This window comes from Tinamus guttatus, unplaced genomic scaffold, assembly GCF_059628265.1.
Source record: "Tinamus guttatus ecotype Peru unplaced genomic scaffold, ASM5962826v1 Tinamus_guttatus_pri_ptg000242l, whole genome shotgun sequence".
Classification (NCBI taxonomy): domain Eukaryota; kingdom Metazoa; phylum Chordata; class Aves; order Tinamiformes; family Tinamidae; genus Tinamus; species Tinamus guttatus.
In genome coordinates, this window is record NW_028288776.1 from 4,682,053 (window position 1) to 4,704,519 (window position 22,467).

Genomic DNA, 22,467 nt, shown 5'->3' on the forward strand with positions numbered 1-22,467 from the left:
GCCTGTTAAATTCCTGAACTTGTGTTTCTTCTTAAATGCTGAAGAAAGTCTTGGGATATCTGCAGATAAGGCTTTCATGTACACAGGGGTACATCTAAAGGAACACCAAGCAGAGCCCTTAACTATCTGACCATTATGTTTCTTTGATTTTTGTATTAGTAGACAAGACACCTTGCAGTTAATACCAAGCTTTCTCCATTATGTAAATAGTAAAGAAACGTATCAGTTACAGCTATGATGTTATCTCACTGTTCAAGGTAAACATAACTTGCTTATGGACAGTCAATGGTAATTTGCTAGCCTTGGCCTGTGGGAGGCAGTTTTAGCTTTTTTTCCCTTCCCTCTTTCCTATTCAATTAGGATTGATACTAAATTCTAGCCTGGCTGAATTTACTTCACTATTTCACTACTTACTTGAGTAGGTTTGAATGTCTAAGTTTAACTTGTTCTTTGCTAAGCTTTTGTCTAATCTAAGCTATTTTTAAGGTTCTTAAGCTGAAAAAAACTTAATAGCTCTGCATACTTCAGGAATAATTTTCCCTAGGTGTTGTTCTTAATTGGAAACTTGAGAAATACATTCTTAGTTAAATCGCTGTGCAGTGATTAGGTTTACTATCTTAATTAATGTTTCTACTAATAATCAAAGTGCTAGAACAGAATGTACTTAAAGTAGATTATGAATGTTGGACATGAGAAGCAGAGAAGGAAGCAGAAGATCAGATTAAGAGTTAAAATCTGATGATAACAAAAAATTGTTCTGGGTAATGGTCACAAAAGCATCAGCTGTGAGACACAGGAGGTAATTATTATGCCCTACTTGGTGGTGACATCTCATCTGCACTGTTCATGATTCTAGATACTCTGTAGTGATAAAGACTCTCCTCCCAAGTTGTATTTCAGAAAAAGACTAACAAAATTTAGAAGTAATCCGGCTTTAAAGAATTTTGAAGGAAGATGTGAGGCTTCTAATGTGGAGACAACTGCTGGGTGATGATGAACAATTTTTCTTAGGTAGGAATATTTGCCTAAATACTAGCAATGCAGTGTAGTACAATTACTTCTACTGGATATTATGCAACTTGCTTTTTGCTAGCAATTCTGTAGGAACATTTTTTCATGGACTGCCTGGGAACCCCTAGTGAAACACAAACTGCATGTACCCAAGTCATTCAATGCTAGCGGTCACGAAGTACCTCCGTTACCCTCAGTAACGGGTATCTTCTCACAAGAGCTGTTTGTAATGCTAAAAGAAGAACATAAAAGATCCTTGATCTTGCAGAGGTGAAATAGATGTATTTGGTTGTGAGGCAGTTACAAATGGATGATTTCTCTACCTTATTCATTTGAGTTTTCAGTAAGAGATTTTGTGCCATGGAAGTGAAAGTAGCTTGTTTAAAATAAGGCAGTTTGAGATTGCCAGATCTCTTCTCTGAGAGAAGGTAACCCTTAAGAATACAGGTACAGAAGAAACTGTTGTTGCGAAGGAGTTGTTATTCAAAGCAGGGAAACAGTGTGTCCTAAGAATGCTTGTGGTATGTGTTTGTGTTGTTTTGGGTTTTGTTTTTGTTTGTTTTTTCCTCCCCTTCTCTATTCTCTTGGAAGTCCTTAACTAGTCCTCTTTGATTCTTTGACCATTTTTTTCCTGTTGAGGAAACTGTGCAGTGTGTCTGGATGCCAAGGAAGTTGTTACCTCAAGCAGAGAAAAGTTCAGTAGAGTCCTTGTTCCAGTCCTGGAAATCTAGATTATTTATTTATTTATATTTTAAAATCATATAACTAATTCTTCACCTGAGCCCCTTCCATGCTAACCCCACCCAACATCCAGAGGTACCCAAGAAGTATCCTGGGTGGGGGGGAATAACAGTTGAAGAGTTATTGAATTACTTCCTGGCAAAATAAGGGGCTTTCACAATACGCTTCAGAGGGGAGAGGTAAATAGTCCTCTGCCTAATTTCCTAATATTCCTATGACAAAAAAAAAATAAGAGACCTTTAAGTCAATAATAACTCAGAAAAATTTCTTAGCCAGCAAGCAGATTGCTTTTATTTGCTTCTCTTTTTTTTTTGTCATAGGGCTGTTAGGAAATGAAGGAAACTTTGAAGTGTGTAATTCAGATTAGCTAGTCCAGAAAGCTGTGTCTGCAAGTAGACTCTAAATTAGCTCTGGGTCTAAGGATTGATATAAATGCACATAATGTATTTCTCCATTTTCTTAGTTGAACTATGTCTGGAGGTACTAAAATAATTAAATTCTACATAAGAATAATGATCTTGTGTAAATGGGTTGGATAGGCTTTAGATAGGATAAATGACACTTCAAATGAATGCAGTAATGGCTGTCAGTTGTCTGTCAGTAATGACCTGGAAGTTTGCTAGGTAAATCAGACTTCATATGCAGTTCAGTATTTGTACCAAAATAGGGTTTTTTCTTTAAAAGGAGAGAAAAGGGGAGAGAGGAGAGGGCAAAAGCCATTTTTACTAAATTATATCAGAAAAACTCAGAATCAGTTTTCTTAACTCTACATATTTATTTGAATAGTGTTGCTATTGTCAGATGCTGAGCTGCTCAGATGCAGTAAAAGGTTTTAAGGTATCATCTAATATCTAGTTGATGAAATCTGCTGCAGAGTAAGGTCTCTGATATGACACTACAAATCTGAATTTGAAGGAGTGATATTAACACCTATTGCTACATGTCCCTGGTAGTGGGGGGCTTTTAATTTTTTAAGTCATTTATTTACCCTGATGATGATACATTTTATTTGGAAGTTCTGTTCAGCTTTGTCTGGACATTGCACAGTCATACAGTAATGCTTATCTGCTCTACTGACAGAGCTATAAGGAAAATGAATTTTTGACCAATCTATTGAAATAGAAATGAAAAGCCTGGAGTCAACAAGAGTAGTTCATTAGTTCCTGAGTTTTGAGGCTAGATGATAATGTACTTTTAGAAATCTGTCATTTTGGCAGAGTATATACCTGGTGATACCTGAAAGAATTTGTATTTAAAGCCTCTTGTATGTTTGTAAGATCCCATATTTTGCTAAAGACAGGCCTACAGAGAAGGATTATTTTATGTAATCGTTGACTTTGTCCCTCTGACTCTGGTATGTCTGCCTAGAGTTAGAAATATATTTTGCTGTAAAATCTATTAAGTTGATGAAATAGCTTTCATCCTTGAAGTGCAAGTTAAGTATGCCCAAGTAGGCCTGAGTTTTTCTTGTGAAATCTAGTGTAATTTGCTGTACTAATGCATTATGCTAACGTGCTAATCCTTCTCAAGTTCAAAATTATTTAGTGTATGGGTGGTTTTGTAATATAAGATATCCTAGGTTTCCTTTAAAGGACTGAAGCCAAGAACTTTCTTTCCAAGTTAGTATTGTAGGCATTTAACCATAATGATGGTGCCAACCTGTTTTGTGTTTGTGGTTTTTTGTTCTTGTTGTTGTGGTGTGTTTTTTGTTTTGTTTTTTGTAGCTGATAGATAACTTATTTGTCATATAAGTTAATTTGGAAAAACGGTTAATTTCCCAAAACAGAGTTTGGGAAAGCTTGCAGGAGAACTTAGATTATCTGTTTTCAGGAACAAGTGGATTCTTTTTTTTGCCATATGTGTCCTTTATACTGAACTGAGAAAATTCTGTTCCATTTATTCCTTTTGAATTCCCTATATACATCTGGCTTAATGCAGTCTAAGCAGTTTTCTCACTGAAAACCTTTCAGCTCTTCATTTTACCCAGGAAATGAGTAAAACAACTACCCTCTTTTATTCTTCCAAACAGATGGCTTTTCTGGCTTCCCTCTATACTTGAGCCATCCAGACCTGACAATTAGTAGCAGGAAGCAAAATAGATTTTAGATTTCTGAAGCGTCACAAAGCAAGACAAATCACTTTCAGCAGTATTTCACCGAAATTTTCTGCTTGCAAACAAACTTGGTTGATGTTAGCTTTCAAAATCTTAGCAGATTAGAAAATAGCCTCATCAGTGACAAATCTTAAAAGGGCTATTCCTACCAGCAATAAAAAGCATAACTTGTTTTTGAACATACCCTATAATATATATGACTGTTTAAAACATGGAAAGCCATATCACCTTGTTGAATTACTTCCATTAAAATGTTAGACCTAAGCAGTGCTAACCAATAAGACAGTCATCTGTTTATAGCACATTTAATATTAAATATTTGCTCACAATATCTCTCCAACACGCTTTTAATGCGAGGTTGATGTTGCTTATCGTATCACAAGACTTCTCTCCCTTCCTAAACAGGTGCCAGCTGTGATACGTAGATAGTAGAAGGCTTCAGTTTTATGGGTTCTTAGTGATGCTATGTGCCAAGTTGCTTAACCACAGGTTTCCTTGCACAGGTCATACATGGCTGTATGTGCAGACTTCTGAAAATGCAGTATGAGTTTGATCTCTCAAATAGGAAGTTGGAGGTATTAAGAATAGACTGGGTGTTTGCACACACAGGGTGTTCTGCCTCTGCAATGCTAGTGATTCTTGGATGCTTTTCTTATGTGCTGGTTATCTGTTTAGCAGTATGAGAGGTAAAAAATTTAGTAGTTATGACATCTCCAAAATGCCTTCATAATATTAAGGCAGTTGCAAAGAATTATTTTATGTAAGTGGAACAAACATTTATCACTTCCAGATATGTTTCTCCTTTCTCACTTGAAACTCCCAAAGAACTTATTAAGAACTTATTCTAAGTTGCACTTTTGGAATAACTTGCCACATAAGAAAGTAAGTCTTAAAGTACTTGTTAAGAAGAATAAAGAGGGCAGTGAAGAGAAATGGATTCTTATCCATAAAAGAAAATTTACATGAGAATGAGGCAGCTGTCAAAAATGAAAAATAACAATTTTTATGTCTCATCTCAAAGGAAAATGCTGGTACTTTTTTCCTGTGGACACTTTTGCCCAGAAGTGAATATTTTTCTAGATGACTAATTTTGTTCTATCTTGTGTATGTTTTTGTAATGTACATGCTAAACAAGAGGTCCTGGTTACCGTGGTGATACACTGCCTATTTTTTCCCCCTAATCTCCGTCTTCTGTCCCTACTCTTCTGTGTCTGTTAACGTAATCCAAAAGCAGCAGTGCAGCTCTTGCTCATGCTCTGAATGCATGTTTGTGTCTACCTTCTTTATAGGTCCAACAGAAAAATTCTTTTTAATGAGATTTTTCAGCTATAATGAAGGGAATGCATTCATATGTACCAAAATGCTACTTGATTGGCAACATTAATTCAGTTATACAGTATTTCCAATTATATTTTCTAGTCTAGTAAAAAGTGCTTACGATTAGACTGATTTTACAAATAAACTGTGCAAGCAATGAGCAAGCTAGTTTTCAGCTATGAACTCTTGTTTGGGGTTTCATCCTCCTAATAATTTTAAACAAGGGAAACACATTCTCTTACCTTTGTTTGTTTGTTTTTTAAGTAGCTATTTTCTAGACTAGATTTCTAGCCCTGAAGAAGGATCCCTGCTTTTTAAAATGGAACTGTCAGAGGTGCTAGTCAGGATGCACCTACATGGTGGTAGTTTAAATTTTTACTTAACCCTAGCTTTCACATCCTCTGGAAGAAGGCCTTCATCCCAGAGTGCAAGTTTGGCTTTAGAGAGCTTTTCTGTTCAGAAAGAAAAAAAAAAAGGGTTCCTTGGGACTAGGCTTCATTTTGCACTTAGACAGCTACATCTTGGAAACTTCTGGTACTTTTTTCTGGTTTGCGTTGAACACATCATATGCTCTTCAGTGTCAGAGTAACAGCAGAGCTCCCTGTTGTGCTCTGGGACCTCAAGGAACGTGCAGGGTAGTCAGAAGAGCAACTGGAAGAGTCCATGGGCTGACACGCGGTTAGGCAGATTGTGCACGAGCCCCAGTGCGGTAACGCAGACCCACTAACACCGTGTCCTTACACACATAGACAGAGGTTTCGAAGGGAGAAGGGAAAGTATGAAAACAACTACTTGGGTAGGCTTGGTAAGACTTGTGAGGGGTAAAACTCCTACGGTAACCTAACTAACTATAAAAGCCAGAAATGTTGGCATCCTGATCTCAGAGGCTGTCACTTTTTTTGAAGATTGAGTCAAAATTTAGAGATCAGAAAAATAACAGTCTTAACAAATTCTCAACGGGACTGGTTTTAACAACTCACTGTATTCTAGCTAACACTTCCTATATATGTGATCTTGAAGCCTGTGCTGAAATCAGCAAAAGCAAGTTAAAGTGCAATACTCCATGAGCAAGGGGGTGGTTGTATGTGTCTTACTGAATGTAGCCTAATTATTACTAAAAATGTCAGCTCTGCTTTAATTGTAAACCTAACAAACTGTTTATATTTACATCTACTTGAATTAGGTGACCACTACTTTAGATATGCAGGTAAAAAATGGAAATATATTAACTTCCTAAATGTGTTTAACTCTCTTATAATTACCAACATTTTCATAATATTATAGAACATCTTCTAGTAATTAAAGCTGAACTCTGTAATAGGATGTGTGGATTGGAAGACTCCTAAATTGTCTAATGTACACATACACTAATATATCAGTGATTGGAGACTGTTCTATTTAGCCTTTAAAACTTTTCCCACTTTCCCACTTTTTTTAAACTAGAGTTTAAATTTTTCCCGTTAAACAAAGCCATAAAATGAGGCATTCTACATTTATGACTGGTGTGGATTTTTAGTAGCCATTAGACCAGATGGTCTAATGATTGGTTTATGATTCTGAGCTTGCTGTTTACCATGATTGTAAATTTAACTGTTATTTTACTAATTTGCTACTTATATATTTTTTAAACATGATGACTTGTGTATGTACTATGAAGGCTCTGTCCAAGGGAGTTTTTAAAGTAGTGGAAACAGTAACAAAATGCCTGTCCTTAACGATAGATTATTGAATTCATAATACCACAAACTAATAATTCTGGCAAAAAATAAGTTCTGGCAAGAAGCCTGTGCAGTCTGTGGCAGTTAGCTACTGTAGCCACAGCCTTGTTTATCTAAGGCATTTTACTTTATGGAAGAACACTGGAAAATGTGGCAGTGGTGTTACTGTTGTTAAGATTAAGAGAAATCTAGCAAAATAGAGGACATGCAGCAAACAAATCATGAGGTCATTCCACATAAGGCTCCCTATCTGAGCAAAAAAAAAAAAAAAAAAAAGTCTTTCTGTAATTCCGTTTGAAAATGTCTTCCTCTTAAATCAGCTTTTGTAACTTGAAAGAGGAATTTTCTTAAGAATTTAAAGGAGGATTTTTCCAGACATCCTGCAAATAGAAAATCTAAAAGTCCATCTAAATGTTATCCCCGAGGAGTTTTTAAGATGCCACTGATCCGGTGGAGGGTTCTGGGCCCTGTGCGCGGTGCGGGGCAGGGGGCGTCTCGGCTTCGGGCAGCCCCGCGTCGGTGGGGCTGGCGTCGGAAGGCGCCTCTGCTCTTCAGCACTTGTGCGCGGCCACCGCACGGAGCAGCCGGCCCGGCGCAGCTGGCCTCCTGGCAGAGCAAATACGTCAGAGCTGGGTTCTGGAGGAGGAATCGGCTCCACTTTGCCTTCCCTGCTGTCTGGGACAGCTTTAGGAAGAGCTACGAGCTAACCTAGATGTCTTTAGGATGGACTTTTCAACTGCATTTCAGTTGTGTTCAATTAGGATAGACTCTTCGGTTTTCAAGGGGAGTTATTTTTGTCAATCTTCCTGTTGGTGGGATGCAGGGAACATGCACACTTGACTTGCTCTGGTGAAGTGCTACGTGACACACTAAGCAAGAGGAGAAGTTAAGCTAGTTTGTGGACTGAGATAGTTAGAACCAAGGGCACCACAGCCATGAGCCTGATAGGAACAGAGCATCATTGAGGCTGGGCCTTATGCTGTGGCAGTTCTCTGTGCACAGGCATGGACTAGCAGTTGGTTTTAGCCAAGTGGAGGAGTAGAAAACCTGTTAGTTTATAATTTTGTAGCAACTAGTGAGGGGGACAGGTGTTGGCTTAGATTTTTTTTTTCATCTTCTCCCATCATAACTTGATGAAAGGCTGTCATTCACTCCATTTTCTCTTGATAACAGCAGTTCTTTACTGTCACCAGTGAACAGTCAGGGAAAAAAATGTTTACTGCCTAATAAATTACTTGAGGTTGCTCTTAATACACAAGTCTACCAGTTGTTTACTGTGAGACAGAAACTGTAGCACACAGATGGCTGCCACCAGAGGCAGGAATATGATATGGTTTGGACAGGGTGCCGGAGGAGCAGTGGGAAGTGCCTGAAAGTGAAAATGATAGAGAAAATATGGTGCTGCTGGGCAGGAGGTGTAACTGGGAAGTGCTCAGAAGCTGCTCCAGGATACTGCAGGGAAGGGGCTGCAGGATATGAGGGGCTGGAGCTTTGGAGTGTGGGGGCAGCAGCCGAGAAGGGGAGCTGTGTCCAACCAGCTTCAAACAAAGCAACTTTCTCAGTGTGTAAATGTAAATTCCTTGGAGTGGAGGTTTCACAGTGAATGTCTAGTCCCAGTCCTTTCTGTGAGGGCACAGCTGCTGCCACTGCCCTGTGCATTGAAGCCTGAGGGCTTCAATGTGGGAGAAGCAGGGGGCACAGAGGGGTGGGCAAGGGCTTTGGACTAGCAGAGAACAGCAGCCCCTGCACAATTACTTTATCTGCCCTCCCTAAGCCTAATACTTAAGGACTCGGTGAATTCACGGCAAAGCCTGGTCTAGGGTGGGGTCAGACAATACGGTTGGACTGGTTTCATCCAGCTGCCAAAACCATGGCTGCTGCCAAAAAGTAGTGCTGCTCCTCCCCTCTGCTGGCAGCACCTTCTCCTCAACCTCTCCTGCTTGCAGAGTGGTGAGCCAAGGCACCATTTTTATTTTTATTTTCTTATTTTCTCTCTCTAGCATAACTGGCCCAGTTTCTTAGTGGTTTAGGAAGTCCAGCTGCAGGTTCAGATGAACACCAGCAGGGACAGAGGGGAAGCCGTGGGGCTGGGAGCAGCGGCAGAGTGCTGGCCCATGCAGCTCTGCGCTCTGGCTCACCTGCACCCTGCGCCTGCCAGGGGAATTTGTCTGAACAAAACCAAGGGGTGTTGAACTGAGACAGCTGAGAAAACCCTCTGCTCTACTGCAGAAGCCTAGCACTTGGCTGAAACGCAGTCAGATCCTCACTGCAGCTATTTGCTAAGGGAATGTGTTTGAACATATTTCTAAAATAATTACACTTCAAAAAAAAAAAAAAAAGGAAAAGAGGAAAAAAATACAGCAGCAGCACCTGTAAGCATTAATACAAAAAGCTCCATTGCTCTTTCAGACTGGGGCATGCGGATAGAGCCCTGCATCAGAACAGTGGCACTGAGTCAAGGAAAATTCTTCCTTCTGTCTCTTGTGGGATTTCTGCTATTTTGAATTTGATCACAGGAGAAGAGCTCCAATTCCGCAAGGAGCAGGGGAAAGTGAGAAATGCCTTGGAAAATGGAAATGCTACTGAGGTTTCAGGCAAAGGATACCATCTAGGACAGCAGAATGAAGGCATGTAAAAGTAGCTTATGTAGGCATGATTTTTATTAAAACTGTTTTTGTTTCTCTTTGTAGGGATACAAGTCAGTTTCATTACATTATAGCCAGTAACTACTTAAAATACTTTTTTTCAGGTAGTATTTTATTAAAGAAAATTTCTTTCCTAGTACTTTTTTTTTAGCCATCTGTGACATTGTATTTCTTGGCTGGGCCGGTTTTGAATTCCCCTAGGCATTTAATTAGAAAACACAAGTCTTCGTGTGTCTGGGCTGCCTCCTCCTCTCCCAGCTGCCTTCTCCCTGTGTCCTAGCCGGGAAAACAAGGCTGGATTGGCAGGAGGTGCCTGCTGCCTCCTCGCCTCCGCAGGAGGCTGCAAGAAAAGCTCTGAGCGAGTCGCGCGTTACACGGTAACGGGAACGAGGCGGCTGCCACAACCGGAGGCGCGCGGTGCCGCTTCCTTCTGTTTTCAGTCGCAACGTGGCGGGCCGGAGCATCCCAGGACATCTGCTCCGGAGGGAAGGAAGGGCAGAGCCGGGCCACGAGCGGGGAGCCGCCGGGGCCGCGCGGGCACCTGCCGCCGCGGCGGGCGCCGCTCCCGGGGCTGGCGGCGCGGGCAGCGGGGCGGGCGGCTCCGCGCGCCGCCGGCAGGCGGAGCTGCAGGGAGCGGGTCCCCGCCGCAGCGGGCAGGAGGGGGAGGGGAAGGAAGCGGAAGGAGCCGCCGCCGCGCCGAGGGGAGCAGGCGCTGTGCGGAGCCGCCGCCGCCGCCGCGCGGTGCGGGCAGCTCGGGGGCAGCGCGGCGCGGCCGGGCCGGGAGCCGCGGGCGCCAGGTGAGGGCTCGGCGGCGGCGCGGCCCGCGGGGACCCGGATGGTGCCGCGCGCGGAACCCGCGAGGGGAGGGGGCGGCGGGAGGAGAGAGCGAGGGAGTGCGGGGGGGGGGGGTGCGGGGGAGCCCCACGTGACCCGCGCGTGCGGGGCGGAGGCGACGGCTCCGCGCGGCCCGTTCGAATCAGCTGGCCCCGAGCGGCGCCGCGTGCGCGTGCGCGCGCGCCGCGGCCCCGCCCCTCGCCCCGCCCCTCGCGCTACGTGCCGATGTGTCCGCGGGGGCGCGCGCGCTGCCCGGCCCCGCGCGGCCGCGACACGTGCGCGGCGCCGCGGCCGCCATGTTGAAGGCGGGGCGGGGCGTGCGCGTGCCCGCAGGGGCGGGAAGGCGCGGCGGCGGCGGCGGGAAGTCTCGCGAGGGCGCGCGGCGCCCGCGGGAACGGGCCGACTGCGGGATGGCGGAGCGGCGCTGGGCGTGCTGGGAAATGGTAACGGGGGCCCGGGGGGCGGGGACCCTGGCAGCGGCCTCCTCCTCCTCCCGGGCCGCGCGGGTGGCGGGGCGGGCGCGCCGGCCGCGCGGAAGCGCCGCTGGCTCCGCTCCCGGCCCTGCCCCGCCTCACCTCGGCTCACCTCGCGGCGCGGCCCTGCCCCGGCGCTGCCCCAGCCCGGCCTCGCCGCCGCCCGGGCCCCCACGCGGGGCCTCGTGCTGCCCCACGCGGCCACACGCCCCGGACCGGCCCCCACGAGGGCCTCCCGCCCTCGTGTCTGTGGCGGAGAGGGAGGCACACGGGACTGCCGTTCCTCGCGTTATTGACCCTTCCTTGCCTTATATCCCTCCCCTGGCTGCTCACCTGAAGCGCTGCAGCGCTTGGAGCATAACACTGCCTTCAGCAGTCCGGTTTGGGCCGCTGTGTAACTGATGCTGAAACTTGTGTAAAAGACTGTTCTCCGGACTTGATTTGGGGCATCTCTTTCCGCAGAATGTTCCCAGTTGTATTAAATGCAGGGTAGTAGGTTCGTGGTGGGTGTGCACGTGTTTTCTGTTGGTACTAGTGTCAGTACTGCTCTAATAGCTAAGTGATCATTTACAGAGTTCTTCAGGGTGAAGCTCTAGGTGTATCGTACTTTCGAGTTTATTTTAAACACCAAATTGTGCAGGCTTTGAGGGCGTATCTTCTGGGTATGTTTCTAACTTGTTGTTAGAAATGGTGCTTTGCTTTCCTTGTCTAGCAGCTCGTCCTCGTCGTTCAGAATGGGTTTGGAGATGCAGGGTTAGCGAAGTCTGGTTGTTCTCATAAGTGCCTGTAATACCTTAGAAAGTAAGCTGACACGCTACTGTTGCAGAGTTTGTTTGTTGTTTTTTTTTTTTTTTGTAACATGACAGTGCAGTGAGACATGGACTATTGAATCTAATCAAAATTGAACAAAAAAAAGTTTATTTCGGGGGGAAAAATAATGTGCAAGGGAAAAGGATTCAGTAAGTATGTAAAATCTAGGTAAAATGTTAGCATTAGTAGAGTCTGATTAAGAGACAATAAGATGAAATTTTGACCCAATGATGTCAGTCATAAAGCTACCACTGCCCAAGAAGGGAGTAGGAGGGGTTAACATTGTGTATGACTTCTAATAAGTCTTTCAGGACCTGAACAGCTTTGTTGGCAGGCTTTTTGCCACACTGTCATGCTTATTTCATTTAAAAAAAAAAAAATCTGGCCTGATCTTACAGTCCTTCACAAAGCCTTACTGTTATGCTGTGCAACTCTGTAGATATCAATAAGAAGGAGAAGTTGTGATCTTATACTGAAATACTTCTGCGTATTTCTGTGACTAGAAGTTGTTTAGTCCAGTTTTGGTAGTTGTTCCCACTCTTCGTTTAATTTCCGTTAACTGAAATAAATCTTTATTTGTGTTGTGTGTGCAAAGAAATGTGTATGGTAAGTGTACCATTTCTAAGAGATAGACTATATTAAGTGGTTTGGTCACTAAGCTATTTAGTGATGAACTTCACCTGCATGCATGTTTTGTCTCATTTAACATTTCTGAAAAATGAGGAGTAGCATATAGATTTTGAATTCAGGGCTATCACATATTTAATATATACAAATAACTATGTCTTTATTTCACAAGGTTTGAGAATATATGGGCTTTTTTTCCTACAGCTGAGCAGCATGTGACTGCTCAGATATTTGTCAGTGTTTCTACCACATTTGTGTAGACAGATTCTGTAGTCAGACATACATAGTCTCATATAGAATGAAAGCTTCACTCCCCCACTGCTTCTGAGAGACAGACAGAATTTATGGTTTCTTTTCTTCCAGACCGTTCTGGACGCTGTGAGGATACTGGGCTCTGTCCAGTGGAGTTCTCTGGTTGACCACCTTGTGGTGGAGAGACATTTTTCTGAACTATCTATCATGCTGACATGAGCAAAATGAAAAGTGGTTTCTTCATCTTTCTGAAAATACTCGGAGGTTGCAATAGAAGCCTTGTCAGTCTGTTCTATTTCCAGTTGTTAATGAATTTTTGTTGTTAAGTGTTACTCTTTCACATCCGAAAAACTCTCTGTAAAGTCTTGAAAGCGAGTAGTTTGGCATTTGCTTTGATTTTCCCTGAAAATTGAAGCTTTTGGTTTGTAAGGGAATGAAAGATACAGGTTTCTGCAGTCATGAAGACTGCAATTTCAGGAGAAAACTTGTTATTCGATACTTTCTTATGACCATAGATATACCTTGCACATGCATAAATTCTATAAATCCAGGACTAGAAGACTTATCATTCCCTCTCTTTAGCACTGGATTGAATATACTTAGATTATTCCAGACAGATATTTGTAGAACTTGTCTTTAAAAAGCAAGAAAATTCTGCCACCTCTGTAGGCGGGAGTGAAGTGGTAGAAGTGAGAAACTTTCTCACTTCTGTAGTGAGAAAGTTTCTTCTTAGTTTCCAAATTAAGTGTTCTTTGCTGGAAATTGAGCTGCTTATTATAAGAAGTTGCTTCTGGTAAACTTTGCACTGTAACACTTAGGGCTATATTGTTCTAGCTTTAAGTAAATATGACTTCTGGTTCAGAAACTGTTTTCATTGTAAGGAAAACTTCAGAATAATTTATTTTATTTTTGTGGAAACTTTTCTGGTTCTTTAAAGTACTTTAGGAGTTAAACAAACCTGTAGCTAAACCTTAAATAATGTCTTCTCTTTCTGTTTTGGACACTAGTTTTTAAGGAATAGGCTTTTAAAAAAGTTTCTTTGATCACTTGCAGTTTCATAATCAAAGTAATCAGTACTCATTTTATCTTCAGGAACTGATTTTGTTGAATAATAGGTTGATGATTCGTACAGTTCATACTCAAAACTTACGTGATATTTAGCATAAAGTTTGCACTGCTTTTTCTTAAATCATTCTTCATACTGTTTTAATATATCTTTGAACAAAATACTTTTTTTTTTACAACAGTTTAAAAATCTTTAAAGTTCTTCTAATGTTTAATGATTATGTTTAATGCTTAAAATGAATTTAGTTAAATGTTGAAACGTAGAGAGATAAGCTAGTTCAAACCTCTGCCCTTTGGCCACGTACCAAGATCATTCCCTCCGATGAAGAAGTTCCTCTTTGTGTTGCTTATTCAGCAGTTCATCACCCCCTGTTTAAAGTTTTACTTAATACCCAATTTAAATATTTTGCTTTGCATTAAGCTGATTGCTCGCTGGCTTTTCCCTTGTTGCGTGGGAAAACATTTGATCCTCCTTGTACATTTATTACAGTTTGCCGTTAGCCTCTCCCCGTTTTTTTTCTGATGCATCCAGCTTTATCAGGAGACGTAGCAACATGAATGTTGGCAAGCTAGACAGCTCAACTACCCAAGATCTTAAGAGATGTTTTTACTAATTCAGACGTAAATGCAGTATTGGAACAAAAATATTTATTTTGATTAATGGGTGCATGTAGGTCAGACAAGCTACTGCTAAGAACGGTTGGAGTAAAAGCTTGACTTTTGGAGACTATCACTAATACAGCAGTGAGATTTTTATCAGTCTTTTACAGCTTTGTCATGAGACATATCTGATTGCTCTCCTTGGCATGTGTTCATATTACAGGTTTTGTAGTGATTTGTACTTTGTTTTAAACATTTTAGTCACATATATAAATATTTAAAACATTTTAGCTGGAAAATATAAAAATCAAAAGGGCAATGGAATGTGACTGACAGTTTGCCTGTTTGTACACAATGATGACATACTCGTTTTTGTTGTTGTTTTTTTGCTTCATATATGTAAAGACTTGGAATTCACCAGTTTTGAAAAATCCTCTGTGAATTGGAGTCTCTCTAGTACAGAAAGGGAAAACAAGAATATAGCCCAAGTTCAAATTTGGAGGAGTCGTGCAACTGGGTTACTGTGTCACGTACAAATACATTAAAGGGGAAGGGAAATGTTAAGAGTCCCCTGAGTATCCATGTTTGAAAGACAGTCTGCCTGTACAGTACTGCTAAAGTAGTCCACAGCTAAAGAATCCAGAAACACCAAAAATAGATTCTGTCAGAGAAGATTTACCATGGTGGTTAGTTACTTATTAATTAAATGCTCTGAGGACATTTCAAATGGAAGGAATGCATCAAGTGGAATTCTGCAGGTGTATTTTCTGAATTTAATCCTGTTGGGTCTTTCAGTTTGTGAACTGGATGATGGAACAAAGCAGATTTACTAAGTGTGTGGACAGGACAAATCTGGGAAGGAATGCAGGCACTAGAGTGTAAAATGGTCTTGACAAATCGGCTGAAATGCATAGGATGCAGTTCAGTAAAGGCATACGGAATAATACATTTGAGAAGGAACAAAAAAAACTTAATATAAAGTAAGAAACAACTGGCCGGGCAGTAGTTCTGCAGTTAAGTAGCAGTAGCTTAAAGTGAACATAAATCAGTCATGTATAGCTTTATGAAAAAAACAAGTGTTACAGTGGGAGGTATGAACACGATTGCTGTGTAAGGTGTGAAAATCTGCTGTGTTCAAGGTAGTGTTTCCATTTGTTGATGGAGACAGTATAGCATTGATGGAGACTGTGCTTCAAACAGATTTGAACCGATTGAAGAGTATCTGGAAGAGAGTTGTAAAAATGAAGGATTGAGATTTAGGCTTGTTCAGTCTACAGAGAGTGGGATACCGTAGAGTACTGTAGAATTGGGAGAAACATCATAAAAAGCTTCAAGTATGGTAAAGAGAAGAATATAACATTCCTTAGAGACAGACAAGAAATAATGGTCTTAAATAGCATCAAGGGAGATTTAGATACTAGAAGAAGCTTTCCAGCTGTACAGATAGATAATCACAGGGTTAACTATCTGAGGGAGGTAATAGGATATTTACTGTTGAAAGTACTCTAGAAAAGGTTTAAATAACTACCTTTTAGAAATGGTTTAGGCTTGGCAGTCCTTGGCACAGGAGGTGGCATGAATTGTCAGCATAACATCTCTGTCCATATTTATATTTATCTGTAATTTTGCTGGCCTGATTTTAAAAGTCTTTTTAAAAAGTCTCAAAAACTCTTCTTAGTAGAGCAAAGAACTGTCCCATCCAAATGGGGCAGTTGGTAAAAATACTTCAAATATGCTGATTAAACTTTTTTTAGTATGTATTTTTTAAGCATTTGCTGAGCTCTTTTGGAGAATAAGACAGCAAACCACTTTGAAAAGAATTTTCCTGGTAGACTTGATATCTTTGCCTTATTATATGGTCCTTATGATTTAATACAAATTAACTGAGCTGCAGTCTAAGTCTTCTAGAAGACTTCTCTAAAGAGAAGTAAGGATTAAAAGTTTTAGTCAAGAGAGACAGAGAATCAGGTGTGCTTGAAGCTCTGAAATAGATTGTGTGCACATTGGCAAATCGTGCAACTTCTAGGTGTAAAATAGAGATAACAGTTATTACCTGTGAAATGTGTTTTGAGGGGGTGATTAACACTTATAAAATAAGTTCATCTTCCTGAGGAATTGGTGTATTAAAAGGGGTTTGTATTCCTTGAGCTAGAAATAGATTTCAGTTTTTCATGCCCCCATTGCCATGCAATAATACCACATGGATGAGCCTGCACAGAAAGTTTTGCTTTTTACCATCTAAGCTGATACTAAGCAAAATGCGATCCGAGAGCTCTTCTGATTTCTCCTTGAGGTGATGGATTGTTAAAGCTCGTTAGGATCAAGAATACTAGACAATTTGTTACAACAATCAGCTGCCTTATTTCTTTACGGCCTTTTCCCAAGATTTTATGATTTCTCATGTTTCACAACATTATTCCCGGCTTACGGATGAATGAAGGGTAGTTTCTGCATATATGTGTATGCTCCATAATTAGGAAAAGGCTTAAAGTGAAACAAAATTTGTAAATCAGCATTTGGAGAAGTATGCAGAATTTAAATCGAATAACACCTTTCTCTATTACTGCCTAACTGTAATTCATCTTAGGGCATTTTTCCACCAACATTCCATCCAATGATATGGATTCTATGTAAAGATATATCATATTGTACTTTATGATTATACTATATTTAGCTCAAGAGGGTATCGTCATTCTGATTGTAGTAACTAATGAAAAATTGACAAACGAGATGTTGCTAACTGATTCGGCACTGTCTTAGTTACTGATGTAGTATTTGCTTGTGTATGGCAATACATTAAAACATGATAAAATTTAATTGTAAAGGTTTCTTATACTTTATTTCTGTTAAATGTGATTTCAATGCTAATAATGACAATCCAATTTCTAAAAACTCAAGGGAGGAAGCAAGCGCTGTTCATTCTGTTGGAATGATGGAGAAGAAGGAATTTATTGCTTTCCTGAAATGTGTTAAATGTTCCAGGGACTCTTTTTCTTATATGTATCACTGCAGTACAGAGCCTTTCTTGTAGAGTATTTATGGAAGGGTCACACTGTGTCACACAGTAAGGGCAGGAAGACTTAAGACTTAGGCAGAGACAGATGCACCTATTCCCTAAGCTCCAACTGAAGAGGTAAGGAGAAATTATGAAGCAGAAAAGTTGTTTGTTGTTTTTGTTTTGTTTTTAAGCCTGGCATTTGGAGAAGCATTTCTTGCAGACTGGTTTGGAGGAGTTAAATAGGCAGTGACTGACAAATGTGTGGCAATTCGTTAAAATAATGACAGATGTTTTTTTGTTTGTTACCAAGTATATACAATTTCTTTGGCAAATCAGAATGATTAGCAAAATATTGTTTCAAAAGTTAGAATATATAGATGCTTTTTTTTATCTTCTACCTGCTAGATTCTTTTTATTTACAGTTTCTCATTGTGCAGCTGTGAAAGTGTAACTGGCATCCAGATGATACTGCTTTTTATTGTAATTACCCTATGTATATTGTTACTCCAAAGGATTTGGCAATATTTCTGTGCTTTGCTTTTCTGCTAGTGCTGTTCTCTGGATATCCTCCAAAGCTAGACTTAAGGAAGAAGGAAGCTAATCAGAAGTTCTCAGTGTTTTGCAGTCTTCTGTCTGCACTTTTTTTTTCCTCCTTCATTTATTTGTCCTAGGAAAAAAAGGCTGCATTTTTTTTTTCCCCTCTGTCGGAGATAATCATGGTGTTTATTGCATCAGTTTTCTGGAAACTATCCTATATACTAGCAGGTGCAAAAATGCACAAAAGCTGAAAATCTTTATTCACAGTATTATTGTACAGGATGCAGTAATGCAATTATTTTTCATATTTATTTGCACAATTTTTTGTTCGTTTATGTGGAAGTGGTTTCCTAATAGAACAAAGTTCTGCTTATCTCATTTCTCTTCAGTGAGATCAGCTGAGAATATCTGTGGCTCACGTAATTGGGAATCCACTGATCCTTTGTTAAGAGGATTCCTAAGATACTTTATAGAGAGAAGGCTCTTCACATAGCTGCTGCCTCACAGCCAGTGCTAAAAAGGATAATTAGAAACATTTGTTTCTCATTTGATTCCCTAGTTCAAATAAAATTGCTTTCCAAAAGTAAAATCTGACTCTTTCAGATTTCCTTTCCTACTCCACCGTTCATTTGAAGGCTCTTTAGGTGATAGGTCTTACGTCAGTAAGCTTTTTTGTGTGGTTTGAAGATCCTAGTCATTCTTGAACCAAGCAGAAGCCTGCAAATCTGCAAGAGCCTTCTATATATGTATATTTCATTTTCATAAATATACTTCATTATGAACAAGTGCTGTTTGCTGCAGGATCTTTCAGATTCTCCACAAAAGGAACAGGCTTCATGCTGATAAGGTTTCTTAAAATGTTGAGATGACTGTCAAGATGCTGTTCAATTGTTTTATTTGTGACAATCTTCTTCTCATTCCCAAAGTAGGTAACTAATTTCCTGTCAATATTTGAGAATTTCAGTTATGTCTCTCCTGTTTATTTTTTTTTTTTTTAAGTCTTTGGATAATTACAGTTCAGAAGTGAATCAGAAGTGAATGAAAGAGAATCTTTCGCAGGAATTTGATGGTAAGGGCAGGTCATTTAACTTTGCTTTAGTTGATGTGTATTGACTCTTGTTGATTTTCCAGTTGGGAGATAACTGGTGATCAGACCTTTGTCTCCTGCTTCCAGGGTGTAGCTTATATTTGATTTAGCTGCGCCTAAGTTTCATTGTTGTTTTACTTTTTATTTTATTTTTTAAGCCCTTCTCACGTTGTCGTAAATCCGTATTTAACTTGGAACCAGGAAATTCTCGTCAAGAGACCACCCTAGATTTTCAGGAAATTCTCCATGAGAAACTCTAGGTCTCTGGAGAGTCTTCATAAATTACATTCTTGGTACCATTTGCAGACTTAGTTCATGTGTTGCCACAGTTTTGTAGTATGACTAGTATCAAATAATCATGTAGACATCTCTTCTCATCCTGTCCGTTGTGTCAGTAGACCTGGTTTGCAGAAGTGGCATGAATGTCAGGATTTTAGCTAAAATTGAAGCCTGTCTCTACATCTTCCCTTAAGTGTGTGTCTTACTACATGTACGCTGTGGTTACAGCTTCCCTGCTTGATTAGCTCTTGATACTGCTTTGGAGAAAGAAAAAAAAAAAGTTTGCTTTTCTTGCGCTTTGAAAATTAAATTCTGTAGCAAGCCTGGACAACTATTTTGTTTTGATCCTCACTGACTGCATTTCGCACAAGCAGAAATTGCCAAAAAGAGCCCAAAGTTTTGAATTGGTAATAAAACGGAATGCACGAAGTCTACTTTTTTCCCTCCTTCTGATGCTTTTTTGTGCCGTGGGTTCTGTCAGTGAAGACTTGCTTCAGTTGGACTTCAGTTGAATTTTCAATAAAATTCTAGCAGTTTTATATTCTAGTGAACAGCAGTGCAGAGTAAAAGGAAAGTAAAAGAGATACCTTGACCCCTGCCTTGTGGAGCAGCCATGAAGAACACTGCCCCAAAGAGTTAACAATTTCAGTGTAATAAAGGTTATCGCTGGGGAATACAGATGGGCAGAAACAGCGGGGCAGTGCAGCTGTTTTCTGTGCATCAGATATCAAACATTTTTATCTTCATCGTGATAAAGTTGAGTTTTGAATTAAACGAATGTTAAATGAACTAACTGTGCTCATGCTTACAAAGAAAATATGAGAGACAGCCTTACGTTTCCTATTGCTTGATCCAATGGGTCTCTATCACCAAAATACATAGTTCTGACCCCTGCTTTCTGCTAGCACCTGTGCTCCTTTGACCGTTACGGCAAGCCTGCTTAGGGAGCTAAATCAGCAGGAAAATAATGGCCTCTTTGTAGGGGGTTGCATTTTCTAAATCAGCTCATTGCAGGATCAGATTGAACTAACGTAAGTGCATGGGAGAAATCAGGCTGATGTGCCTGAGAGTGACAGGGGAAAGGGATTGCCCCTTCTTGTGGCTTAAATAACAGTTAAATGAAACCTCACCCAGGAAGCCTTGTTGAAAAATTAGAGAGAGAGTGATTGAAGGCTAGCTGGAGTGTGGGCCAACCCTTGTGATGAGGAGTGAGAAAATAGGTGGGTGGGGAATTGATTGTGATATTAGAAAGATATAGGGAAGACAAGGAAGTGCTCCAGAATGAATATAAGTGGAGCAGCGGTTGAAAAAGGAATGTTGCAGTAATTGGCATGCAAAAAAAATGAAATCTTTATAGAACTTTTAGTCTGCAAATACAGTTACAAAATCAGGATATTGGAGGGTTTACACAGCATTTATATCCAGCTTCTCTTATGACTTTTTGCAGTGATTGGGTCACTACATCATTACCCAAAGTACAGATATTTACTCACAGCTTCTGCCTGGGCAACAGTAAAATCCTTTTTAAATTAAGGGGGGTGCTGAAAGAGATTTCAATCTACTACAAAAGGTTTTTATCACTGAATCACTGTATCCTTATTTGGCAAGCATAGGATCTAGTACAACACATTTATGATTCTGCTAATTCACATATGGATTTGCAGTTTTAATTATTAAGCGACTCTTTAAATACACAAACATTTTGCTCTTTCTCATCGCTAAAGGTGATTTTAAAAAGTTTTTAATGTTTTCAACTAACAAGGAAAATCCAATTCATGTCCAGAACACAGTAAAGGACTAGTTCCCACTTTAAGCACAGGATTTTAGTTATCTTTTGCAACTGGGGACTTGAAACTCTTGACAACCAGTATTTTACAGTGTACAAAGTTTGCACATGTGTGTGTTTAAGAGTGCTTTAACTCAATTGAAGTGGTCCTGCTATTTTGAAATGTTAAATGAGAGGGTTTATTTTAAGCCTAGTAGAATTGATCTAAATTTGTAGATTGTTAGATAAGATCCTTGAGCATTTTCTGAATTTGCTGTTTCTACTGTTTGCTTGTAAACATCTATAAAATAAAGGAGAGGATGCAATACTGGTTTTGTAGAGGGATTGCATTCATTGCTTGGGTATGTTCAATATTTGCATTTGCTTTTAAGTTTTTTGTTTTTTGTTTTTTTTTTTTTTTATCTCCTGAGCTGTGCAAATTAGGCTGTTGTTTTAAATGTTTAGAAGATGGTCTCAATTACGATTTTTTCAGTGAAAGTTATAAACTTTCACTTATTATTTTTTTTAAATTAAGTGCTTATGGGAAGAAAGCCACTCTGATCACGTTGAGATGGTAAAAGTGATGCTTGTTGGGTTTTTTTTTTTTTTTTTTATTGTGGCAGAGTCCTGTGTCAGGGTTACACAAGGATCTCAGTGCTGAATGAATGGGTGATAAAACAAAAGCAGAAACTTATTTTCAAAATCATGAAGTAACATATGAAGTGAGGGTTGCTTAGGGGCTATTTCGTTCGTTTATTTCTTTTTCTTTTATGGCTCCAGCATTGTGCTGCAGGTAATAGTTGTTCATAGCTGAGTAATCTCATATTGTAGAGACAGAAATTTTAAGTGCTTTCTAAGAGAACTGATGACCAGTTACTCTTTTTGATAATATTTTGGAACATAAAGTGTCTTATGAATGGCATGTACGTTGCATTTGTCAAGTTAATCCTCACTTAAGACTTTGTGCCAGCTCTGCAGAGGTACTAAGAAAGGAATTAGTATAGCACCTGGTTTAGAATAGCACTCTTAAATTTCTTTTATCTACAATATTTTGAAAGATGTGTCCTTCAAAATGGTCAGCAAAACCTTTTTTAGGAGTTCATGGGCAAGTAGTAAGCATTTTTTTTTTTTAAAGCTGTTGCAAAGTCTTTTGTATGGACCTCTTTGCTTGAAAATGTTTTAAATGCACTGTGGATATGCCTATCAAAATGAATGAAGTGACTTCTAGTTTTGTAACTGCTTCTAATGCTTATTCTCAGATTTATAATAGGAAGATTTAAATCATGGCCATGGCAAGCTTAGAAAGCCCCTGATCAATTTATATTCAGTCTAGTAATAAAAAGGGTTTTATTTTTAGTAGTTAAATCTCTACAACTGAATGTTTCAGTGGGAGAAAGTGTTAAGAGAAATTCCGTTTAGTAGTATACTGGTATAAGTTAATATATAAAGCCCTAATAAACACAATTTTTCAGGTTAGTCAACGATTTATCTAATTTCTTTGCAAATGTGTTGTCACTTAATAAGTGGGAGAAGTGATCTAGTGCGTGTTTCAGATGCAAAGCTCACGCTAGCCTGTGAAGAATGAGAAGAAGTAA

The 22,467-nt window shown here is 40.1% G+C and overlaps 1 protein-coding gene across 2 annotated transcripts in view; it reads left to right on the forward strand.

Moving 5' to 3' along the window:
* Window positions 1-10,736: 10,736 nt before the first annotated feature.
* ZZZ3 (zinc finger ZZ-type containing 3) overlaps window positions 10,737-22,467 on the forward strand; it is a 56,413-nt gene continuing 44,682 nt past the window's right edge. For both annotated transcript variants that reach the window (XM_088526078.1, XM_088526079.1), the window contains exon 1: window positions 10,737-10,822. The gene's annotated coding sequence lies outside the window, so the exon portion shown is untranslated. The remainder of the gene's footprint in view (window positions 10,823-22,467) is intronic.